The sequence below is a fragment of the Thunnus maccoyii genome, chromosome 14 (assembly GCF_910596095.1).
Source record: "Thunnus maccoyii chromosome 14, fThuMac1.1, whole genome shotgun sequence".
NCBI lineage: Eukaryota > Metazoa > Chordata > Actinopteri > Scombriformes > Scombridae > Thunnus > Thunnus maccoyii.
The window spans coordinates 21,517,668-21,545,149 of record NC_056546.1 but is presented as its reverse complement, the minus strand read 5'-3'; the positions used below and the strand labels follow the sequence as shown (position 1 = coordinate 21,545,149).

The 27,482-nt window shown below is 39.8% G+C and overlaps 1 protein-coding gene across 1 annotated transcript in view; it reads right to left on the bottom strand.

The window, feature by feature from the left end:
* Nucleotides 1-27,482, bottom strand: part of jag1b (jagged canonical Notch ligand 1b) — a 205,194-nt gene that overhangs the window by 176,286 nt on the left and 1,426 nt on the right. The window contains exons 2-5 of the mRNA XM_042433053.1: nt 26,070-26,203; nt 16,114-16,286; nt 12,693-12,848; nt 1,240-1,396 (exon numbers count right to left, since the gene is read on the bottom strand). The gene's annotated coding sequence lies outside the window, so the exon portion shown is untranslated. The remainder of the gene's footprint in view (nt 1-1,239; nt 1,397-12,692; nt 12,849-16,113; nt 16,287-26,069; nt 26,204-27,482) is intronic.

Below are 27,482 nucleotides of genomic sequence, written 5' to 3'. Positions count from 1 at the left end.
GACAAGATTTACTGGCAGAAGTACTTTCACAGTGCACACATTAAATAAGTGGACTAAGATGCCTACCGAGCACAAGGAACACTGGCTTGAACATGGCTCATTATGTACTGTATGACAGTTCTTTGGCCCACAGTACTTCCTCATATCTTTCCTGTCTCTCTCTACCTCTCTCCAATTTAAAAATTATTATATGCAACAGGCCGCTGGGAAATCATTTCACTTGTGGCGGTGGGAGCACAACAATGGCCTGTAATAACACATGACCTGCAAGGTGTGAGGTGACAGCAAAAACCGTTGCCAAAGATGACCAGCCTCAGCCAAATCAGCAGGTGCGTTTGTGTGTGTGTGTGTGTGTGTGTGTGTGTGTGAAAAGGAATGAGGGAGAGATAAAGAGAGAGAGAGTGAAAGTGAGAGATCAAGAGAGTCTGACTGTCATTTTAAAGGTACCACGTGGAGTTTTAATTGTAACAACACTGGATTTTGTTGTTTTTCAAAAAAAAAAAAAAAAATCTATCTGTATCTTTAATGCCAAACAAACATGCTGAATGTATTTCCTACCCCATAAAAGAAAGCCTTTGTTTTTGAATGTTCTGAGACCTGCACTGTTTACATTGGCTGGCGGCCTTCTTCTATTGTTACTTGTAGAGCACGTTACCACCAACACCCTCTGCAGCTGGCAAAAACGTATATCACATCATAGCGTGCATAGCATGGCGTGCACGTGCTTCCTTGTAAACACAATGGTAGCAGACGTGATACAAACATTAAAGGATAAGGCTGGCGATTTTCAATATTTTCTTATTGTCAATGAATCTCATGTGCAGAGCCAAAACAACAATGAACTCATCCTACTCAAACTTAGATTATTAAATATTATGTATAATATTATTATTATGTTATGTATCCAACACAGTCCACAGTTTCCCTGTTTCCCAGTTACTTACAGGCTACAGCCATAATAACATGCATCTGCATATTTTTACCATGAGTAGATTTCTGTAGCCACCTTTGATGCCATTATGTAGACATATCAACATATCACATAACAGCAATGTGCAAGACAGTTAGAGAGGAGACATTAAATAGCGTCCCTGAAAGTCTGTCTCAGTCTGGCCCCATCACTTCTATGTCAGGGCCTGGTCGGCCCCACTCAGGGACCTCTCACTTGTTCTGTTACCTTCTTGATTGCCATGGGAGATTAGCTGACCTCAGGACCTGCGAAGAGCTAGTATTACTCACCTTGACCATGCACTCTCTGCTCTGCAGGTTTCCAATCAGAGCTGGCGCCAAACTCCCATTCCCCAGCAACCACACTTGGAGGTCATGGTTCTCGGAAACATCTGCTTGTGACAAATAGCTGCTGGAGGGTTGGCCAACGGAGACAAGATGAGAAGGTCTGCATGATGGAGAGAGGGGGAAAAGGTACTGTGTGTGAGCAGAACAGGCTGCAGAAGGGAGAAACCCCCAGGCAGCAGAACGATATTCGAGGAAGCCCCTGGACAAAGTGCTAAAAGAGACATAATTGTAGAATATCATGGTAAGTAATGTTCAGAGAGAGTCGAAGTAAAAAGACACAGAGCACTAATGAAGTTGTGCTTTTATTTCAATTGCTACAGTCATCAAATTTTAATCTTATTTTGGGGGATTTAGGCACTGATTTTTTTTATTGAGCAAACAAGCCTGTAACATAGTCGAACCTCCTGACTTTGATCAAGATCATGCATGCATCGTATGCTCACTCTTGAGATTTTCTGGTGTAGTCCTTTCTGATTACCATATTAACGTACGTTTTACCTTCAGTTCACCTCAAAACTTTCAGAAAACAAACTTACAGAGGTAGGCACAGATAGAGAGTGAGAGAAAGAGAGAGAGATAGTGAGTCCAAATATGTTTTAAACATGAGGGGGTTTTGTTGCCTGTGTTTTGCTCTCAGCCATAATTAAATTCTTCATTAGCGAACCCTCTGGAAGAAATACATGAAGATAGAATTCAATTTGGAGCCCTAACTCATTTGGCCAACAGTAGAGGAGCAGAGAGAGGGGAAGAGACATGGAAGAGGTAAGGAGGCAAACCCAGAGGCAACAAATGAGCACACTGTTTTAACTTTAATTCGCTGTGTTAATGCTGCTTCTGCAAATATAGTTGTATCTGCTACATCTTGATGAAGATCTCAGTCTACAGTAGCCTGAAGAGGGATGGAAGACAGACTGAAGGAATGTTATTACAAATTTCTTGGCTCCCATATGCCCTTGCCCCTCTTTATTTGTAAGAACTGAGGATATCACTTTTATTACTGTGCTAAATGGACTGACTACCTGCTGTGCACTAGGCTTGCCCTGATGTACTTGGGTATTAACTTCAAGTTCATTGATAGAGGACATGGTTAAGCATCTTTTTCAGCAAAGTAAGAAAAAGTAAGTTAAAAAAAAAAGAGTCTGAGAAAGTGCTGTACTTAAAATTCATTCATCACATCTACCATGTCATGCACATCCTATGATCCAGATCATCTCTCCTTAACCCTCAGAGTTAACCATGGCATGATGGACCAGGAAACCATCAAGCTCTGCCCACAGGCTGGCCGGATAACTTTAACTCATCGAAGTGGGAAATAGAGAATCCATTTTTTAATATGTCTACTAAGGTCTTTAGTCATGCCTGGCCTCTCCCTGCGCCTGTCTGACCTACCCCAAGAACGGCTGTGACATAGCTGTGAGGCTCCGAGGAGTAGTGTGGATTTGCTGCAGCTCTTTGATGTGTCAGCAGTGCGTTGGCGGCACACCTCTGTGCAATATTGAAATGTGATGTAACGACGATAGGTAAGGGTGAAGAACTGCCGGCGGCTAATTGAATATGCTCTGCTCTGCAAGGTATTCCTTGGCTCTAGGTCCTCAATTCACCCCTTGAAATTGCATATGTTTTGTGTGTTAGTGTATGTGTGGGTGGGTGGGTGTAGGTGTGTGTGTGTGTGTGCTGTTGTGCAGACACGTGATCATAAATAAGTGTGTGTTTGCATGTGTGCCTGTCTAAGTGTGTTGGAGTTCAAGTGCAATGAGCAAAACACTACCTCCGACTCTTCTGACCTGTTTTTCCTCCAAAAATAGACTGGTATATAAATAGATAGATACATTCATTTTGAAAAATCCTCTCTCTAGTCAGAATGCCCGACTCTGTCCATAGTGAACTGATGGTGAGCTAGAGGGTCAACTCCCCGGTGATCCAGTGTACACGGAGGCAAGCTGACAAATTTACTCATGGTCCGACCTTCGCGGGCACTGCAGAGCTCTGCTGATCTGGAAGTAAGCAGCCAGCATCCTGGGAGAACGGAGGACTAATGGTCGGTGGAGTGGAGCTGAGAGTGAGGGGGATTGTGCAGTCAGATCAGCTCTACGGAGGCGAGGGTTTAGAGGCTTTAACGTGTACGCAGCACATGTAATCCCCAAGCCCCGGGGTAGGACTGTGTGCCAGTAGGATTCTCAGTAGTGCTTGCCATTCTGACGAGGACTGAGAAAAGATATTTTATCATACACATATTCACTTATTTAATTCTTCACATTCTGGGATGCACCAGTCTACAACAAAGTCCAAAAGACACAGGGTTCTGACGTTTATCTTCTAGCTCTATCATAAAATACCCCTAGAGGATGGAGGCACAGTTTGTCTGCTTGCATCTCAACCTACAAGTGGGTTTGCTTTGTTTCATCAAACAAAATCAGCAGGTTTGATGACTGCATGTGCAGATCCTACCATAATCACAGTGTGCAGCTATGCATGATAACCCCGTCATCTAATCAACTTACTAGACATACTTTTCAGAATATCAGGGGTATTGGATTACCAATGCTTCATTTCCTCTACAAAAACTGGAAGCTCTGATCTCCAGAACAAGAAGATGAGGACATTGTGCTTATTGAAGTTTACTGCGTTCTGTGTTCCCCGCCTCCTCTTTCTCCTGTCTCTACCTTTCCCTTCCCCTGGTTCACACCTCCCAGAGGGAGGTTGTGGAAACCACGCATCAGCAGCACTGCCGCAGTGTGCAGGAAAAAAGCAAGAGGAAAAAGACTCTGTGCAGAATATTGCTGTCTTGTAAAACATAAGCATTGTAAGAGTTAGTCATTATGTTGTGCAGAATCCGTGACAAAAAGGACAAATCTGCTCCTTAGTGTCATTGTTAAACTTGGTTTTAAGAAAATATCAGCTCCAGGATCAAGTAATAGCATGGATGCCCATATCAAAAATAACTCAGACAAAACTTTCTTGTTGAGTATATGCCATGCAATTTATGCTACATTTTATGTACAGTGACAAAAAATGTATAATTAATTTCAATTCTTGAAACAAAGCCTGCTAGAAGACCTGATTGTATTAGTGTACTTATAAAAAAAACTGTATTATTCCACCTACTGTTAAGACAAGAATATACTTAAAATTCAGCCAATCAGCCCCCAGCCTGTAATCATTTGAACCTTGTTGTGTAAAACTATAAGTGAGATTTTGAGATGCCTAATGGCAACTGAGAGTGCTGCTTGAAATCCTGTGAATTTAACCTTCTTAAGTATGATTAATCATTATGTGCAGTGGATAATTTCCTTTTCAAAGTAGCATTACATCTCTGCCTGTAATCATATCAATCCACATTTCATATCCTTGAATTAATTTTCCCTTTTACGACTACGCATTCACTTCATGACATGCTGTGAGCATGTGAGAAACAGTTGATCTAACTTGTAATTTATGCAATCAGATACATGCGTGAGCTACTAAGAGGATCTTGATCTTCTAAGAGGTCTTCAGAGGAAATCAATCTCATGAGAGTGTGAAGAAAGTGAACACTAAAAATGACTGATCTGATCAGATAGAATACACATGGGTTAACGTCTGCTTATCATCATAATAACTAAAGCATCCATAAGTCACCCTTCCATTTTGAAGAAAACGGTTGTGAACATGAACTGTATTCCCACATTGATATGCATGAACAATGAACAGTCAAATTAAATCAGATTATTAGATTAATAGCAGAGTGTAATCAGGATCTTATGCACTGGTGAAGATTCTTTAAGGGGACATGTGTGACGTGTAGGTTCATTTAGCTCAAAGGAGACGAGGGGAACTGTTTAGCCAATGGAAAATTGCACCTTATAATGTCCTAGAAAGTGGCTATGTTATTCCTCTATCTCAGCAAGAATAAATGAAAATCGAATCCCGCTCAAGCATTTCTGTGTCATGCTGCCACAGAAGCGAACGCCATGGTTTAGGGCATTAATTGTTTCTCTGCTATTCAGTGAGTGATACTCATTTTAGCAATAACAGAAGCCCTTATTTTCTAGAATTCATGTGTTTCATGTGGAGTACCTGTCAGCCAGGAGACTGCCTTAAGACAAGCTTATTCATTCCATCACCTGTCTACTACATTTCTCTGAGCCCTTGCCTTGTGTACTGCCAGCCCGACATGCTGCAGGGAGTCCACGATATCTCCCTCTATTAGGAACTCGACTTTAACATGGGGAGCTGCTCCGTGCTGACATGCAGAGCAGATTGATGGGTGCTGTGCTACTTTTAAATACAATTTTCTGCTGGTTTGAGGGGGTTAATTATATCTAGGTCACTGTTTTTTGATGAGATCTAAGAATGTGTTCCAAACAACACAAGCGAAATAAAACACTGCATATAAGCAAGAAAAGAAACACACACACACACAAAAACATTTGCATGTATGTGTGCATGCGCAGGACTACTGACACACACTCTCAAACATGTGCACAAACACACACACACTGCATACTGCATAGTGAATTCACAAACACTATATTCAGAAGCCTCCAGAGCAACTAAGCCACTGGATGGATGCCTGGAAACTGGGTCATCTAAAGCCTTAAATGCAGTCTTTTTTTTTCAAATTCCAAGTAATTCTTTTAATCTTCAACATCTTGCGTTTGCATTTGCATTGGATGCTGGAGAATATGTTGAGCAGTTTAACAAGCAAGACTGTCCCAGATTACAGTCTGAGCAGAACTGGTGGTCATGCCCCACAACAGCATCGTACTGTGAGACAGAATGTTCTGACCAGGCAAAAGTCTGATCAAAATGTTACCAGTAAAGGGTGGTTCACAATGTACAGTAGATCTAGTGGAAAATAAAAAGCATCTAATGACGCAAAAATATGTAGAATATTTCTACATGAGTACTCAGTCCATAAAACAAGGCAAACAGAACAATCTGAGGTGACATTAGTGGTATGACCCCTCATGGCGTGGCCTTCTAACATCTCACCCCCTCCTTGGTCAGCTAATTAGGTCATTCTCAGTGGGGGTTGTTAATATAACCCCTTGATACTGTCATATACTGTGTGCCTAACACTTAGCTATCAACATTAATTCTGTGTTGAACATGTAAATCTAGATGTGAGACGTATTCTCCCACATTTGTAGTAAACATGCTGCCTTTCTGAACAAACTGGATAAAAACATGTATGGTCGATTCTGTGTAACTTGCACTGTCTGCTTTAGAAAAATTGTGGTCCTGTTGTTGCTACACAATAAAAACAAATATGTCTTATTAAACTGTGAGATATTGCTATGTTCCTGCATTGATGTCACAGAGATAAATCCCAGTACATTTTTCATACCGGGCAAATACATTCAGATTCTGATTGATGAAAGTTAGTACATTTATGTTCACTTGAGTAATTTTTAAAGAATGTCTCCCTACTTGTAAGTGGGCAATTTTTAGACACAAGAGTAATGAGTACAAAGATGTGTCCTTTAGGGTAGCAAGACAAATTATTCTGGACTGCACCTGATCAAAATAGAAACCATCTATAAAACTTGAGCTGACATGAAAAGCCTTCACCCATCAAATTGTGTGAGGGGACCATGCCAACATACATTCATTTGCTGATGGAGGGAAAGGGAGAGGTTGTGTGTTAACTTTGAGACACAAAACATAATTGATGAGGAAAGTAAGCGCTACTACTAACCAGTGTACATTCTTTTAACTAAGTAGCTTTCTAATGCCTCAAAAAAGAGGTCTCAAAGACACCAAAATATCTGTGGTGCAGTTTGTTAGAAGTCTGAACATAATCAGAACCATTAGGATATTAGCTAATTAGGTGATCACTTTAACCACAGGTTGTTATGGATAATCTAAAACAATAGACAGACAGTCAGCAGTTTCCTACACTTGGAAAACACAGAATTACAAAATTTGCCAAGAGCCACCTTGAAATGCCTTCTCAATATACAGTATAGGCCGAGTATGCCAAGGAGCACATTTACAAATTCCTTGAAAGTGCTTAACTGGCACCAACACCGGAGAAGGTTAATTGGGAGTGCACACAAATCATTTCATTGTCTTTAACCACAGTTTGAACCAAAGAAAACAAACTTTTAGCATGATTCAGCCATTACAGCACCTACAGTGGTACACCACAGAAACATTTTAGCTTTAGCAATTTTACAGCGACAGTACCCATTTCCCAAACACTGATCAACAATTTCATCGAGGGGAACATCATTATGCAGATACTGTTCTGAATTCCTATCTGCAATTTTCAGACGCACCCTGGAGTGTTGCATTATTAGGTTGCTGCTCTGATTTATTCTCACTGATGCCGTAGATCAATCTAAATGATGCCTTTCATTTCATGGGTTGTTTGGAATGATGCATGTTAGCGCTCTTTAATTGAGATGTTCAGCCCCTCCCTGGTGTCCCCTCCTGACATTTACTGTTGGTTCCAATGAAAAGGAGAATTTGCATATCAAACACTGGTTAAACCATTCTCCCGGGAACTACTTTTTTCCCATATAGCATAGTTATTTTCTTTGTTGTTTGTTTATCTATTATATTTTTGAATCATGATTATTTGATTATTTCAAAATGAATGTGTCAGGGATGTTTACAGCAGGAGGGTAGGTGATGTGTGGAGCTGGGAAGATCTGAGGGGTGCTGTTTTGAAGTTCACTAAACAGTCTGAAACACATGTTGCGAAGAGGTTCCTACTTGAGTCCAATATTAAAATTTAAACTCTACATCACAATATCTGAAAGGACAGATTACACACTGAAAGTGCAGATCACACAAAAGAGACTGTCCTCAAACAAAAATATCTGATGAGGACAAATAGCAAACTGGACATCTTATACGTGCTGGTCTGATTACTACAACAACCAAAACATTGGTCTTTTCTCTTACATTAAGAATGCCCCATCACATGTGGCAACACCCCCCCCCCCCCCCCCCCCCCCTTCCCCCATCACCACCACTAGCCTTCATAAATAATTAAAGATTTAATCTGTGATATTTTCAAAGGTCAGATGCACAACAAAGAGAGAGAAATGCCAGTCCTTCCTCCGCAAGAGCACATTTGGTAATCACTCCACACCGGGTTTATGTTTTCACCTGAAAGCTCTATCAAGTGGTACGACAGATATGATGATGTGTGCGAGGGTGGGGGGGGGGGGGGGGGGGGGTGAAGAGGAGTGAGGAAGAAGAGGTGTGGAGGCCACCGTAACCAATGTTGGATCTGGCATTGTCGAAAAGGAAACCTCATGAATGTTTCATCCTTTTGTCTGGAACTGGGCAGGAGTGATCTCTGGGGGAGCCGCTGTGTCCCTGAGACCTGAGCTACTGTACTCGGTGACAACCTGGAGAGGACAGCCCCCACTTAGCCTGGCCACAGGTTCAGAGCAAGAGGCCACGTGCACTTTCATACATAAATGTCTGCTTCATGCATTAAATGGATGTGGTCCTGATGGATTTCTTCTCCTGATGCATTATCAATGAGACCAGCTCTCTGCATCACAGCCCTGGCCCAGACAGAAAGGCCTCTATCATCTATTTCCCTCTTCAGTGCTTCTCTCAACTACCAACCAATGGAAATTTAAAGAGACGCCTCAAGGTGAAGTGGGAATCTTTAAGTAGTGAGGTGTCATTGAGGTGATTTAAGGTTTATGCAAGTTTAAAAGTAGAAATAATAATTAGAGAACAATACTTTTCACAATGTGCATAATTTATATAATCAAGGAAAAAAAACTGATTGAAAAACACAAAGAGAGCTGCACCCGACCTTGTGAATCGTATTCCTCTTTTCATTGTTTCCCATTATTTAATTAGATATATAATATGCATGTGGTGGCAAGCTTGTCAAACTGAGTGACCAAAGTTGGACTCACTGAATATGTAGGAGTTCTAAAGTAGAGAGTTTTTATTGAAATCATATTCATATGCCGTCCACTCTGTTAGTGCAGCTGACTCATCTGCTTGTTCTTTTCCTAAGATTTCAACTCACAGCTGATTATCTGCCACCCTGGCGGTAAAATGTTAAGACTTTGCTGGAGTAAAAAGTTTCCCGACACTTCGATGGTGCTGAAGGAAGTCTTAGTCTCTCTCTCTCTCTCTCACACACATACACACACTCACACTTCATGACACATTTGACTAGTATTCCCTTTGTGCTGTCTCCTCCATAAAGCTGGAAGAGTGGGATGCTGTCAGACAGATATAAGAAGCTGATTGTGTTTATCTTGCAAACAGAGAGTAAAAGACTTTGATTTGATTTGATGTTGTTTGTGCCTTTATAGTCAAACATGGCATCAGCAAACCAGTGGAGGTTTTGTTTCAGGGACATGGTGTGGGCTTTTTAAAAAATAAATTAGGTAATTGCTATCTGCATTACTGCCTGCCTGCCAAATCGGCATCTCTCCTCTACACATTTCCCCACTATTTCATGTACAATCTCATTTCACTCTTGAACCCAATTATCTCTTCCGTCTTCTTTTAATATTATGGCTTCTTTCTGCACACTGCTTCTTGCTATTGTCTTCTTTTTTTACTTATTTCAAAGTGTTTCGTGACTAGAGAGAGTACATGGTGGTAGATAGAAAATTCGAAGAGACAGAAGAGGTGTCAGGGGATGCAGGTTGTGGGCAAGACTGTAAAGAAGACATTGTCGCAACGACACCTCAGCAGCAGTACATCTTGTTGTTACTGTTCTCTTTACCAACTTCTCCTTTCATCCTCTACTTAGTCCCCAACCACGCTTTTTCAATGTGCCTGAGCTTATTATTTATCAGTCTATCTATCTATCTATCTATCTATCTATCTATCTATCTATCTATCTATCTATCTATCTATCAAATTTAATAAGCATTAATTAATCTCTGGTTGCTGCAACAAAAGATGTGGGTCACAATGTCTGTAAGGGCTGAACAGGACCAGACATCCAATATAAAGAGAGATCAAAATGTGTGAGTGTGTGAGGGAGTCGATATTTGTGTGCGTGTGTGTCTTTGTTTGCATAATTGCATAGCTCCCTCATTTGATACTCACCTGCTTTCTGTGGGTCTGAGGGGTGTTGTTTACTTGTCAAAGGTGGTGTCTGGTGTCCTTTGTTTGTAGCACCCACCGTTTTTAACCTCCACTCTGCCTTTGAGTTAGTATGTTTCTGTCAGGCAGCAAACCCGGCTTGGCAGGCCCAAAACAGCCAGCATTTCCATTAAACATTCATGAACTGCAGTGCAGTGGCACCAATGCAGAAAGGTCACTCAAGAATGATCGGTTTAGTCGGGTATAGCGCCGCACATCAACACACGGCTGCCTATAATAAATAAATATGTTCCCCACAGACCTGCACCTGCTAGCCCCTTTCCTTTCATAATAGAAAAGAAAATCCCATTGTTGCATGTTTTCACTACTGAGTATGATACTGAAGCAAATTATTTGACACAGTCAAATATAAGTCACGCTCTCCATTCTAACACCTGTGTCTTTGAATGACGAGGTTACTGATTACACCATTAAAGGGGCAGTTCACAAAAACACTATAGAATTTCTGTTTTGTGCTCACTGTAAGCAGAGTGTGATCTATCCACCTTGATGGTTTTAGTATGATTTGCTGAGGTATGAAGATATTGACTGTTGCTCACTGTTTAGCATGGCTCAGAGGCTTTTTTTTTGTGGCTATGAAAGATCCAAAAATATACATTTGAAAATTTCAATAGCAATGTGCCTTTCCAGATACAATGACAAAGTTACTCAAAATAAGTCACAGATCTAGATATGGCAGGTGGGATTTGGTAAGAAGTAGTTCCAAATCAAATGAACACAATGATGTTTGTAGATTAACAAAAAATGTGTCCTTACCTTTGCAAAGAGACATGAATATTGACTTTTTCTGACTAATTTCTTCAGTGCTTTGAGTATCAAAAGGCACATTATACTAGACTTAAGTCCTCCTGATATCTACAGACTCTTCCAAGTCACTTTGCTAAATTGCGTAATTATTTTCAGCATATAGTGCTGAATGATGGCTACCAGCATTTAATTAACGGAAAGACAAGATTCTTACAGTGTATGTTCTACAAGTAAAGGTCTGTGTGTGCGCTTCTGCTAACTGTATCTCTTTGTTGGTTGCTCATTTTCTCTTTCCATTATGCATTTGTGATAACAAGAGATGGTTAGGGCAGGTGAAAACAAAAGCAGCGTTTCATGCCAAACCAACTAGAAAAATCCATTGTGCAACTTGATCTGCATATATATAAATTCACCTAAAACACCCCACCCACCTCAGTGGTATTGCACCAGCATGAGCCCTTTTGGCTTTGCATCTGCTCAAACACAGTCTTTGTGTTTAAGGACAGTTCTCTTAAATACACCACAGCGGTGCTGCAAAGACAGAGTGGTTAAATGGTTATTCACTTTGCATAGTGTCATTGCGACATTAACCTTATCATTTGCAGTTGTGGGTTGTTTAAAGCACCCAGATGTAACTGAGGCCATTAGAGAGTAATCACAGGGGATCTGATTCAATGGACTGGGAAGGGCTGCTGGAAGGGCCGGCAAAACAAATCACATTACACCTCAATTAACACCAGGGAGGCCTCTGGAGTCCAGTTTCATTCTCTGGCTTTGTCAGTAACACACTGTCTGCATGCAAATAATCTACATACTATACATCTCATAAAAGAGAGCAAGAGAAAACTTCTGCAGAGCTAGTTACTGTACAGAACTGCGGCGTCTCTCTCTGACCCTGCTCGTCTCACTTGGTTAATTATGAAATGCTGCATCTGGCTCAGAGGGCAGCGAGCTGATAAGTCCACCCCGTGGAGCGGATGGTGTCCCCATCACGAGACAAGGACAGTCCCACAGAGTGTTCACTGTACAGCTCAGGGCCAATTACCCACCTGCTGCATGACTGCAGCTCAGGGGTGTCACTTCATGCTAATACCAGTCCCCTAATTGCTGTTGTTTTCCCAGTTAGAGGGTTATGGAAATGAGATCTTAGCAGGTTTTAAAAGCCACTCAAATTAGACCATAATACTGGTTCACTTTGTTCGGATCGTTAGATTCAAGAGAGGGAATTACCAAGAAGAGACACTGCCAACTACTAGTATTTAACAGACATTTAAAAAGAGACTGGGAAATTTTGGTAGCATATTAATCTAATTATATAGTGAATTAAGCTCAATTATACCTGTTAGAGTTCAGTTTTGGAACAAATTAAAATCAATGTTTAATTTGTGGGAGAACTAAAATAATATATTATGGAAAATTAAATCAACAGAAGCCTTTTAACATGTATACAATTATTACTATCAACTGAAACAGCCACACTCTTCTGGTCAGGGATGATTACAGTAAAGTAAAGAAAATGGTAATAACATACAACAGTAAGAAGACACTCACTATTTCATTACCTGCTTTGTTATCGCTGTCACTATCTGTTTTTCACACTGGCTAAGCAGCTCACTGGAATAACGTGTCTTCCATTAATTTCACAGTAAATTCCAGAGGCCGCATCCCGCTCCCCATCTCTTTGGCGTTATTTCCCTCAGGATGTCACATGAAGAGTTCTGAAAGAAAGGAACAAATCAAGGTCAGAGAAAAATAGATGCTGGAAGGCCAAGACCTGTACTCTATTACGACCATCATGATAATCCATGATATTGCTATACAGGAGTGATTCACAGTTAGATGGATTGTGCAAAAGAGGAAGAAAATATCAGTCCAAGGCTTTGTCTCCCAGGGTCTCTCTCCGAAATTGCCTTGCAAATTAAATGTACAGATGTTCAATAATTAAAGCGGACAGCTTTGTGTTCAGCGGCACAGTGTGGTACCAATCTTATCAGTACAAGAGTTACGTCCAGAAAAGATGTTTTCTGTTTTGTGACTAATCATTCACTTCAGTGCTTCAGCTGGCTTTTGCCTCCAAACATATTAGTGAAGATGATGATGAGTGACAGGGACTTTTACATCTCGCCCCAATTAGCGAGCCATACTTGTCCCCCCACAACATTTACTATAGGAGGAGGGTTGACAATTGCCCATCAGTCACTCACCTCCTCTTTTCCCCACCCTCCGCCTGCACGCAACCTCCCCTCATTGCCTCCAGACTCACAGGCCTGTTGCCACCAGTGTCACAGCCAGCCGCCATCATTCTCATGTCTCTTTTTCCTTTTCAACTGCAGGCTGAGACTTGCAGGCTGCAGGCTTTTCATTACTGGAAAATTCATTAGATTGTTCAGTAATGTTTTTGCTAAATTAATTTAACATCAAAGACAAGCCAATCATACTTCTCGGTCACAGTTTTTTTCTTACCACTGAATAGGTGGGGACAGTTCGAAATAGGCTCTAATCTTAAATGAATTTCATTTGTATGGTTTTAATAAGGGAGTTGTAGTCTATAATACTGTTTTTGGCATTAAAATGGCTAAATAAGTGCATCATATATGGAGTATCAGTACACAATATTGGCCACCAGCACCTTCAACCACAAAATATGTGTGTGGCTGTCTGGTGGCTACCCAGAGTGATGGTAACATGAGGAGACACACTGCAGGAATGCAATTTCTCAAGTCTGAGCATGAAGTGGGCCAATACACAATAAAATTGTGAGGTTTTAGCACTCCAGCTTTTAGCACCAAATCAGAGTCAAGATTTCGAAAAAGTCACCTAATGGTGTGAGTTTGTTCTACTGTAGCTGTGACATGAACCATTGTAAACCACTGAGGAGTGACGTGATCAGTGGGAGCTGAGTGTTATGGGGTTTTTTGTCCATGGTGTGTCTGAAAGTTGAAGCTGTGCAGAAAACATTAACAGGTGAAGTTACATCATAAATTAATAGCAACAAGCCAACACTTACTACACTAACCATGATGTTTTATTTTCAAAGGACATGCCATACATTTGACAAATACTGTGTTAAATGCATCCGTTTGTTTTATTGATCCCTCTTTCATGGGGTGAAAGTGAACCATTAACTTCCTTCTTTGCTCTGGGAGTTTCCTCTATCGACCCGTTCTTCTCTGGGACGTTTCCAAAGTGAGAGAGTGAGGCAAACTGTAGACACAAGAGCACAAGCCTCGAAGAAAGAAAAAAAATCTGTGCTTTTTAAAGAAAATGAGAAGCTGATGTGATTGGTCATTATTGAAATCCTCCAGAACTCCACCTGCTGATAATACATTCATCCTGCTCCACATTTCAGAAATTGCAGTAATTATTTGTTTGTGCAAATGTACCCCCAGTTTGCACTACCCACTGCATTTGCAACCAGTTTTAAGAAAATAAGAGGCATGAGTGTCAGGCTCTCGCCATGTGTTCACAGAAGCCAGGATAAAACCTGCAGTGCAGTGACAAGGAGTCAAAGCTCTGCATGGCTTATAAGGCTTATTAACATTCATCTCCAGCAGAAGCTAAAAGAATAACAAATATTGAATGTGACTTTTAAATACAGTAACTGTGATATTCCCATTTGAGGACTGGCAGCGTGTTGTAAATGAGTGGAACAGCAGTGTGTCGTAATGTGGATTGATACTCTCATAATAACTGTGCTCAACTAAGCAGGCTTTCAAAAAAAAAAGCCCCTTCAGCTATCTGTCTCTCTTGCTCTTTTTATTTCTGTTTCACTTTTCGTACCAATGCAAATTTGATGGCATGGAAGACCAGCTCAAAGCACAACTGGTCCCCCTTTTCTTCTGAACTGACATGCTGATATGCAGGGTTGTGAATGACTGAGTATAATAAGTTTTTACTGTACATTCTTTGTCATTGTTGATATGTTTTGCCTATTATGTGCAGTGTCACTTTCATTATCTATACATATAATTGTGGTGTGTTGCAAAGCTGCCTTCCAACTTGTTCCACTGAGTCTGATTATGTAATCTTAGTTCCAAAAGCCATGCATTGATTGAAAAAGTGTTTAATTTATTTTTGGACAACAACATAAAAACAAATCAATATTTTAATCTAAAGCCACTCCTTTCATCATTAGGCCCTCTCAGCCTGCAACAAAGCTCAATGAAATGTTTTACATCTCAGTCTAATTCATGTCCGGTAAAAAGATTTTTTCAACATACAGGAAGAACAAAGCCCCGAAACATCCTCATAACAATCAACTGAAACATATGCTACTAAAATTCCGCAGTGCTCTCAGTCAATCAGCCCTGTACATCAAAACCAGATTGAACGCTTGTTATATTAAGTAACTGGCAACAAATGGAAAGTGAAACATCCACATACCCATCAATCATAGACATTGTGTTGATGCTCTGAGCTCTCTTTTCTCCTTTGTTCTTATTTCTCACTTTTTCCAAGACTCCCATGAATTATTATAATTTTTCAGGAAAGGGTTTTATTGTTCTTCCTGAAACTAAATGAACTGTTGCTGTTTCCACCATGTCTTCTCAACAAATGAATTATTGGTCAAACTAATTTTAATATATGTTCAGTGCCTTCTCTCACAAAACACACATAGAAAAGTACAATGCTGAACATCTGAGTTGTAACTAACACCTCCCTCCATATATCCTCATTTATTTCGTTTCTTGACAGCCCAGGCCATATAAACTACTCCTTCCTTTTACAGCAGGAAAATAGCAGCACACTGTGTGTCTCATCAGCGTGTCGACAAGACAACATTTTCTCCTCCCTATCCTGAACACGGCAGACTCTCATCTATCCTCCCAGACACATTTGCCCGATGTGACAATGACTTTAGAACAGCCCGGTGTGGGAGGAGAGACCGTCCGTTAAAATAAGCCCATGTCAGAACATACATCAACCACCCTGGAGAGGACCTCACTTCAAGGAGGCCCTGCATTTTGGGGCTGTCCAGCTTACCTATCTGGATGCTGACTGACGACATGAAGGAGATTTAGTGCAGAGTCTCGGTGGGCCTGGTCGGGACAATCCCGGCAGATAGGAAACAGTAATTACAGCTGGGAGGGCGGCACACTGGGAGTCTGGAGCCTTGCAGAGATTCGATGTCATAAGGCCAGTAGCTTCCTGGGTGCCTGGAACAAATGGTTGCTTCAGTTGTCAGAGTAGTAAAAAAAGAGATTTGGGTAAATTTGACTTCAGAGGAGGTGATTTACTGGTTTAGCTGTTTGCTTAGTGACATAATTCTACCCAGATGGGAATATTAAGGCTTTGAGTTCACATTCTGACTTATGTATGAGCTATTCAACATTAATTCACAACACTTCAGCAAAGTGCAATTCACTTCAGCTGACAATGCTAATAAATTCAGCTACCTATATTATTTCTGCAGTATATAAATATTTCAAAGTCTCTCATGGCATTAACAATCTGCTTTTAGGATAGGCATAGCAAAGTAAAGATTATAGACTGAAAACAGGGGAGCTTGGAGGAGGGGATGAGACAGTGGGGAAACAGTGGACGTAAATACATGACATACCCTACCAAGATATTCCCTCTAGCCTTTCAATGACTCATTTACAATATCTGCAGGACTTAATTAGGGTCAACACAGACAGTAAAGTGCCTGCCTGATCTACAGAGACTCAGAAATTTACAGCCGGGTCCACGCAGCCTCTGGTGATGTCTGAAGCATCATCCATTTCTTAATCTTCTTGCTTCATCTTTATTCTTTACCATCTCCCTGTTTCACCCGACAACTCTGTCATTCCCCTTCTCTGTCATTCTGCAGCTCCCTCTTACTTTAACCTTTCAAGCCACAATCTCACTTTCTCCCACTCTCTCTATAAATATCTGTCTCTGAATCTGTCTTTTCCCCTCTCTCCCGCTTGCTTCTGAAGAGAACAGGGGAGTCTTCCATCCCCTGTGGATGTGAACACCCACTCAAGGTTAGGAGTGCTGCAGCTGCAGGAGTCTAACAGACTAGGGTTTCTACGGTCACATGGGACTAATTGAAGAAATTTGTATAGTGAGTCCACAGCATTAATAGCCCATGCTGTCAAACATAACCTCACTTCTCTGCAACAAAAACTAAAGCTAAATTGAATTTTATGGTCTATAAACCTCTAATACAAAGTGATATTTCAGTCTGTTCCTCCTTCCATCCAAAAAATACAGAGAAACACAATTAAACTTTTATACCCTATTTAGCTGAGTGAAAAACACATTCTGTATTCTTATCCCCGGCATAGCAAAAAAAGAACAATTCAGCCATTTTATGCATCAACCTTTTATGATGTTCCCATTTCTCCTGGTGGTCCAAATGGATTGAGCATTTTGCAGAACTATATAACGACGCTTTCAAGTCTCCCTCCCAGCAGCTGATGCAAACAAAGACACAATCATATGCACTCAATCATACATACTGTAATATCCCGCTCCTGCCATTCCACTACCCAGATGTAAGGAATCTGAGCTTATTCTGCTGGCATGCTTACTTAAAGTCTAACATGACAAGCATGTCTGAGAAAGGGATGAAATGTAAAATGTAAGTGTAAGATAGCACAGTAGATACAAAATTCAATATTCCTCTTTTTAATGTTTTTTCTTAATGCCGTCTGATGTGGGTATTAAAATGAGGTCAGCCAGGCCTGACGAAGAAATTACATGATTTAATGGCACCCCAGGGGAAGTTTAAATATAGCTCTGCATTACAACTGGCCTCCAACAGCACAGCATGACATGAGTTCATCTATAAACACTTAAATCCTGGATATGGAACTGCCCATTTTGGACGAGACTTCTGGATGGTGGTGTGAATGAACAAACATAGGCCCCGATCAGACAGAGCGCTTTTTAGCGGCCTGGGGTGTATTATTTCTGGGGTGTATTTGTAATTGTTTTCAATGAGAGTGAAGCCTTTTGCTCGCTGCTTTTGCGTTTCACATTTTTCTCTATACACCTCATGTTTTCGCAGGAGCACCCTGAACACCTTGAGTTGACATCATTTGCGTTTTTTCCATTGTCCAATGGGATTAATTGAGAGGTGGGCCCTCTGTGGTGGTGGTGACGATAACAAGTGGAGACAACAATCATGGAGGACTAAACTAGTGGTGGCTGTTGCTGGATACCTGAAGCTATATGATTTTACCAACCGTAGTTACCATGATCCATAACTAAACAAATAAAAGGTACAGATCTGTGAGTTTACTTCACGACAAAATGAGCAGGTTAGGACAAGGACAGGTGATTCAGAGGTTGCCTAGCAACAATGTTTGCAAAGATGCAGCAAGCTGCTCTTTTAAAATTGTAGGCTTTAACAAAAAAAGGCAGTGTGCTTCATGTTTTGCAACCTGCAAAAAGCGCTCTGTCTGATCAGGGCCGTACTCTCCTGCTCCATCGCTAACTATCTGATAATTCGTATTTAACCACCCTGAATCGTTGTACTAAACTAATTTCAAGTTTTGAGGAAACAAATATGCCGAAGACTGGAAAAAAGGACAGAGCTACTAATAGCTAATGATGAAAATTTGCAAGACTTGGTACTAGATGATAGAGGCAGCATGCTAGCTAACGACGCGCATAATGAACACAAACAGGAAGTGCCAGATACAGACATCATGAAAGCTATCAAGTCCCTCAAACAGGACATTTATCAGAAAATTGATGGGGTACTTAAAGCTATTGAGGTCAATATGAGGGAACACACTGGCCACTTGAACAAGGCTGAAGAACGCATTTCCTCCTCAGAGGATACGATCAACAATCTGCAGACAAATGTTAAAGACTTGGAGGCCAAGATAAAGTTATTGGTGTCCAAAACAGATGACCTAGAGTATAGAATGAGGCGTAACAACTTGAGAATAACAGCCATACCAGAAAAGTAAGAGAGGACAGACTACAGTGCCTTTATTGAAAAATGGGTCTCAGAAACTCTCAACATATCCGTGCCTGCAGTGGAGCAAGCTCACCGTATCACCGGCCAAAAACGCACCTCTAAATCACTGCAGACCTTTATTGTGAAGTTTCTCATCTACAGAGATAAAGAAAGGGTCTTGAGGGCAGCAAGATTGAAAGGCCAGGTAATGTACAAGGACAGTGTTATCAGATTCCACCAAGACCTGTCGGCTGAAGTCTACAAACAACAAAGGGGCTTTGACGGCATACGGCAAAAACTAAAAGAGAAAGGCATCGCCAAGCATCGGATCCTATTTCCAGCCAGACTTTTCTTGACTTACGGAGAGACCACTTAGACCTTCGACTCGCCAGTAGCAGTCAGCAACTATGTCGCTGGAATAGGAGACTAGACACAGGAGAAGGACTTTCTTTTTGCTCTCTTTTTTGCTAGAGGGACCTTTTCTCGCCCATTGCTAATATCCTTACAGTAAGGTATGCCAGTAATCAATGTGATAACAGTGATGTAGGTAACCTAAGAATTTTCAGTTGACATATATTGAGAGTACTACTCTGTTTATCACATGACATCTTCACTTGAAAAACAGTCTGTCCTGTAATTACTGAGTTGTCACATAACATGCTATTTTTATTTCATGTTTTGGGCTTATCTGTCTTCATTATTATTATTATTATTATTATTATTATTATCATTATTATTATTATTATTATTATTAGAGGAAGAGGAAATTTGATGACTAAGATAAGTATGGAGTGGATTGACATCTATATAAGAGCAACATAAGCAGTGGTTAAGGAAACTCAAACTGACTTACTTCACTGATAGCTGAAGGGATTTATACTTTACAGATTAGAGGTAGTCCAAGCACATTCACGCTGGACAGGTTCAGGGAGGGGTTAAATAGTTCCAAGTTATTCCCTCTTCGCAGCTTGAATATATGTCTAAATGCTAGTGCATATGCAGATCTTCTGGTCTGGATGTTACTAATGTGCAAACCAGGAAAATCACATAGTGCTTCATCTAAGACATTTCGCAGCATCTAAACCCAAACACTAGTGAATACTCTCTGCTCTCTGGCACACATCAAACCTATTCAAGGATCAACTATTTTTTAATCTCTGCTGAACTTCTTTCAAAAATTGAAGGATGTCATTATAATAACATAGTTCTCTCAGACCATGGGGCTGTGTAGTTAATTTACATAGAAAGAAAGCTGGTACATGTTCCTCCTAAATGGAGATTCCAAACTTTCTGGCTCAAGGATCCAAAGTTTGAAGAATATCTAGGCCAATAAATTGACCTATATTTTAAGATAAACACCACTCAGACTTCCACATGTAACAGGTAGGATGCATTCAAAGCATATATTAGAGGATAAATTCTCAGTTTTACAAGCAAACAGACTAAACAAGCCAAGGAAAGAATAATCTTGTTAGAGTCAAAGATTAAAACATTGCAGAGAAAAATATTCCAGCCAGGATACGACAGATGCAAATAGGGAACTGCTATCACTTTGTTCTGAGTATAACAGGCTATCTGCCAATGAGGCCATTGCCAATATGCTGAGACTCAAATATCTGTACTATGACCAAGGAGACAAACCTGGTAAACTTCTTGTTTGGTGAATTAAACAGCAAAAAGCAGAGAGAGTAATAACTTACATTGAGGATGATGAAGGAAAAAAGATAGCGGACCCAGTGGATATTAATGGAGCATTTAGACATTATTATGAAAATCTTTACTGCTCAGAAGACACTAACAATTTAGACATACAATCAACCTTCTAAATGAAATGTTTAAAGAATCTTATGGGGTTCTTCCACCCTCAATGAGAGAGGCCTTAATAAATTTGCACCATATCAGCTTACTGAATTCTGATACAATGATCCACTGCAAAGTTATAGTGAGAAGATTGGAGGGTATACTCCCTTCTATGGTGGGGAAAGACCAGAACAGTTTTATATTTGGAACACAAGGCTCCCACAGTGTCAGAAGGGTACTAAATATATTATATAGCCAGCAAGGGGCACCAGACACAGCACTTCTTTCAATTGATGCAGAGAAGGCCTTTAATAGAGTCAAATGGCCATATCTGTTTAACATCATCACCTGTTTTGGAGAGAAGTTTTGAAATTAGACAAAGGTATATTATGCACAACTGTCAGCAGAGGTGCTAACAAACAATGTGGTATCTAAGGCTTTTAAAATAAGCAGGGGTTGCCCTCAAGGCTCCCTTTATCACCACTTTTATTTATCCTGGCAATAGCAGTCAGAATGCACAAACATATTCATGGAGTTCAGATGTGAACCACAGACAACAAAATCTCACTTTTTGCAGATGATGTCATTTTGTTTTTAAAAAGATTAGATTCCTCTATCCCTTCTCTATTTTAACTCATTAGACTTTTTAGGAAGATCTCAGGTTATAAAATAAATGCTTCAAAATCTTAAATTATGATACTCAATGAGGAAGAGGAACAGAATCCAAGTGTACATGCCCTTAAATTAAATACTTTCAGAGAATTTCACTTATCTTGGCATTAACATTGCCCGATGATTAGACAAAATTGGATCCATTAATTATGTATCTGTCATGGAGTCTATATCACAGTCTATAGACTGTTGGATTCCCCTGCTGCCACCTACCTATATATTTACAAGGATGAGAAAACTTTTCACGAAGTTCATATGGAATGCTAGGCACCCTATAATTCGTCTCTCACTTATATATCTCCCATTTGATAGAGGGGGGATTAAATGCCCAAACGTCCAATGGTATTACTGGGCAGCACATCTGAGAACAATAATGTTTTACTTTTCAACGGATTTCGCAGTTTGGATGGATATGGAATCATGTACTGTCAACATCCCTTTACATCTGTATCTACACTCAGCTGGGCTGAAATATTTAAGGAAACATACCCTTAACCCTATGTTAAACAACATGATCAAGGTGTGGTTTGATGTGAAAAAATACATGTGTATATCAGGCCCTCCATCTGGTTTCAATCAAATCTGCAGAAATGTTTCATTTGCACCAAGTAAATCTGATACAGGCTTCCAACTGTGGGCAAAAAATGGACCCGGGAAAATTCAGGATCTTTACACAGGGGACATCTTAATGACATTTGAGGAATTATCAACTAGCAGCAACACAGCATCCCAAGGAAACCCTTTTTCAAGTATTTACAACTAAGAAGTTTTATTTCCTCTAAGCAGCACTCATTGTTGAAACCAGAACTTTCACCTTTGGAGAAGTTAATGAATAGGAATTGTAATGGCAAGGGTTTCATTTCATTGATGTATAATTGGCTTGCATCAGGTTCCACAGTAACCTCAGAATCAACACTTGAGATTTGGAAGGGGGATCTAAATGTAGAAATATCAACTGTACAGAAGCCCAAGCACAATCAGCCAATACTAGCCCAAAACTTCTTCAGTACAACTGGTTGATGCGCACTTACTTGACAGCAGTCGAAATACCCAGTCAATGATAATATCCCAGACCTTTGTTTGAAGTGTAACCTTCTACAAGGAACGTTTATACAGTGCATATGGGAATGCAACAAGATAAGAACTTTTTGGGGGGAGGTGATTTGTATAACTGGTAAAATTATGTCTGTAAGGGTACCCTTGGAACCTAAGGTTATTATTTTGAGGCTGTATCCTCCTTGATCTTCCTTGGAGGATGGAGGAATTCAAATTCATTAATATGTGCAATCTGCAAGCAAATCGCTTTTTGTTTTCTTCCAATAAAGTCCTAACAAGAACCTAGTATGGGGGCTTGCATAAAGAATACGATTCATTGTATGTCGATGGAACAAATTGCATATACTCAGAGGTAAACTGAATTTGTATGAATAGATTTGGGGACCTTTCATATATTTTGTGAAACATGGTGACTTGAGGAATGTACTGATACGAGGAGACCACTTGGATGATTTATGACAGATTGTGAAGTTTGTCTGAGCTTGTGAAATACCTTTGGATTTATTGCAGGCACCTTTTTTACTTTATTATATATTATTCATTGTTAAACTATATGTATATTGTATTTATAAGCATGCATATTTATTTATTTATTTTTTATATTTTTATGTTTTGCTAATGTACTTGTTACAAGCAAAGAGGTTGGGAAAACAAGAGGATTTAGAAGAATTCATGCTACTGTTGATGTAGTGCACTTCTTGTAGCATTTAATGTGAAAAGAATAAACATTCTGTTTAAAAAAAAATCATGGATAGGTCTTGCTTTGAGCACAAGCATTACAGTGAGCAAATACTGCATGTCACTAAAGACATGTGCATCTGTTATGCAAACACATATGATTATAATTAAATATTTCATTATAGGGAAAACACAGGTGAAGTGTATTGAGTGGGGTTGTGTGTGTGATTGTAGGCTGGACTGCTGTCCCCTGCACTGCCACTAGGTGGAGGAACTCTCCATAGCTCATCAAAAACCTTTTAATAGTGAGAGCATACTGAACTCTAAGGAGTGTTTGATAATCACAAATAGCTTGTTTTTCATCCAAACCACAAACATCAACACAGACATAAATTCACAAAGCATATTAAAATTAAAATCCATAAGAATAATAAATAATTAGTCAAGCTGGCAACATTGTGTATATGTCTATTAAATACATGCAAGCAGGTCAAATATGGATTAGTATTCATTATGTATTTAAGGATAACCCATTTTACATGTCACTCACATGAAAGCAATGTAGAGTGAGACATCCCACTGTGCTATGGGCAGCTCATTCCCTATATACACCATTTCACCATTCATCAGTATTCAAGGTAGGGAATCTCTTTCATGGCAGCTTCAAAATAATTTCCCCCATCACATCTTAAAAAGGAAAACTGCACCTAATAATCTAAATGTGGAGAAGAGAAGCTGAGGTTAGAAATACAAGGATCAATCCTATTAGGAAATTAAAACATCAATCAATATAAAACAGGATACATTTCATGTGAAGAAATGAAGTCCAATCTTCAGTCGCACTTAGAAACATGAAAGATGCTTGTTGAAATGTAAAATTGAGAATTTCCCTGCGGAGATGAGCCTAATTTTATGATCCTCTTTTAAGACTGACTAACTTTAGTTAAACTCACAATGACAGTGTGTTCAGCAACAAAATGAAGTATGATTAAAAGTTCAGTGCTGCAAACTTCACATTGCAAATCGCCTAAATGTGCAAACTGAGTTTAAAAAAAAAAAAAAAAAAGAGCGTTTGTGAAGCCAAAATGAACAGTGCTATCCAGATTGACATAGCTAATGAAGCCTGACAGATGTAGGTTACATCTGGTCCCACTGGTAGAAAGCAATCCTGTAGTGAAGGCAGGGAGGCACCAGCCGCTGTGACAGCTCCATTCAAGACTCCAAGGAGGTGAGAGCGGTGGATACCTTTAATTTACTAAGACTGTGGTCTGCTACCCTCCATTTAATCACTCTCTGTAATGGCAGAATACCAACTATATGTCCTTTTGTCTCTGTTTCACTCAAACTAATAATACCCATGATCTCCCAGTACTTTTCTGTCAGCCTTTCCAGTTTACCCTCATGCAAGTATCAGCCTGTGTCACACCCCCCCCCCCACCCCACTCTCTGACAAGGGTCTTGAGTTATGAGACAACACCAACCCTCATCTGTTAGTGTGAAGTGAAGGCAGCTCTGAAGTGATGGTGGATGACACGTGTTATCCCACAGGGCCTGAGTGCTTTCAGCCAAAACATCACACAGTGCATTCAAAGAAGGCCTGATTCTTACAGCTTTGCAATTTAAATGAAGACCCTCCCCTTCCAAACATGTAGCAGAACTTGCAGTGGCCGCAAAACTGGCAAAAAACACTTTACTTTAGAGCCAGTGTTTGGTTTGTCTGTTCTGGGCTACTGTAGAAACATGGCGGTGCAAAATGATGGCCTCTGTGGAAGAGGAGCCACTCCTTATGTAGATATAAAGGGCTCATTCTAAGGTAATGAAAACACAGTTCTTATTTTCAGGTGATTATACACTAATTAAAACATGCATATGAATATTACATTCCATTTCTGCCAAGTCCCCCCTGCTAGATGCCACTAAATTCTACGCACTGCACCTTTAAGAACTCTAGACACATGTCAAAGAGACAGCACAATTTCCGACTGTAGTGGGTTGGGAAAGGAGGAAATGATGTCTGTCAAATGGTGAATGAAGGATAGAGTCTCGTACCTATAGTGATAAATGATGTGTGTTTAACTGACACAGAAATGGAAGATTTCAGACAGGCTGTAAAATATCCCATATTGCAGTTCTTAATCAAATGTGCACCATGTCTAAACACATAGCAATAGAATATTGCAACATAAAGTAAGAGTGTATAGCAGATATTGTCATTTAATCTCAAGGCATAATGTTCAGACATACACTTGCATTCCAAGTCTCCCTTAACATTACCAGTTGGACTGTCTGCTGCTTCTCATATTCTGCTTGTGCATATCCCCAAAGAGACAACCTCTTCAAAACAGCAACAGTTCAATGTTGTTATGTAGAAAAACTTACATTACACTTACTGTCACAACACCAAGCATGTTCTGATTTACTGTGCACCCACAAACTAAGTGCACCACCGGACCACTGAATAGGCGTTGACCTTTTACTAACAAACAATCTCTTTGTTTTTCCCCAGAAGGGAAAATCTCAACAATGCAGGCGGACACCGAATTGTCAGCAGCCTGCATACAGAAGTAAGTTTACAAGGCTTTTTTGATTTGACCTATGCCGATAACAATGTGTCTGATTTATGACACTTCAGTTAATCATCAGCTCAAAAGATGAACTGCAGTGACTGCAAATTACTGGGTTGTCTATGTGCCTGCAAAAGCAATGTCACAGTAGCTGTAGGGGATGTAATGTGTATCATTAGGCTGAGCTGGGTTGGGCTTTACTGCTTAAAGCTATAATCCAAGACATTATCTATTTGGCCACATGTACTGAATAAAAGTTCCTTATTACTTACTGTACATTTGGGGCAGTATAGCAGAGTGAGCAGGAGTTCAAGCCCCTATGTTAGTAGCATCTGTCTTCCATTGGAGTCCCTGAGCAAGATACTCACACCCTCATCTCCAGATGTAGCCGAGACTGACCTCTAACCTGTGAAAGCATGAGGACAGGTTTTGTATCAAGAACAAGACAAGTACCACATTATCATTATTAATATAAGGGCTGGGCAATATGACAATATGTAGTGTGAGACAATATAAAATTGGCAACTTTCAGAGACATAGAAACAAAGGTATCATTTCCTTTAATATCTATCTCCAGCCATTGTGGGCAATATTGCAAATCAATGACCAGGAACGCTTTATGACAATATTGGATTTTTAAATGAGTACCTATCAGGCATATAATTTGCTGCATTTGCCAACAACAGACATTCCTGTCTGGGTTTTTTTCTCAATTGAATTTCAAGAGATTTTTCTTTATCACTATATCAATACTGAAATGTCATAAAACATATTTATACCTTGATTGGGGATCCTAGTTATTATATAGCTCAATTTTGAGTAATTATATGTCAAATTAGGTATATATACTTAAGATAATTCCTGTCTTAACCTTGTGATCTGAATGTCACTGCATAAGTTTAAACCATCTGTAATGTGACTGTAAGGATCATTAGTGCCACTCTGTAATCAGATTACTGAAGGTATCAAACCATATATGGTGCTGCTGCTGACGCACTGTAGTGTGTAGTGCTACTAATGTTTCTCCACGGGACTGACCGGTCATCTGCATTTTTTCATTTGCACTTTTTATGTTTTGACTAATTCAAACCTACATGGGAAAATTATACTGTGAATCAAACTAATTGGAGTAAGTTTCACTGTAGCTTCTAGAAAGCTGTGGCGGTGGAAGGGTAAAAGCAGCAATACATCAGTGTAAAAATACTCCATGAGAAGTAAAAGTCCTACATTCAAAATCCCACTTAAGTAAAAGCACAGACATATTAACAAAATGCATGATATATCAATAGTAAAAGAAGCTGTTATGCAGGAAAATGACTCCTGTGAGTGCTTTATTATTATGTATTATATTATTGGATTGTTAATGTGTTAGTTTATAAGTAGCATTTTACTGTTGTAGTAGTTGAGCTCTACAAAGTAACAAGTAGTCTAAAATGTAGTGGAATAAAAAGGACAATTTCCTCTGAAATAAAGTGGAGTAAAAGTATAAAGTAGCATTTACTCAGGTAAAGTACTCAAAACTCTATTTAAGTAAAGTACTTGAGTAGGTATATTTTGTATATTCTCCACTAGTGGAAAGGTGAGAATATCATAAGACAAAGTGGAAAAGAGATGCAAAGGAAAATTATATTTTAGGACTCAGTCTAGATGTAAGGTGTAGGATGTGAAATGGAGCTGTTTTTGTT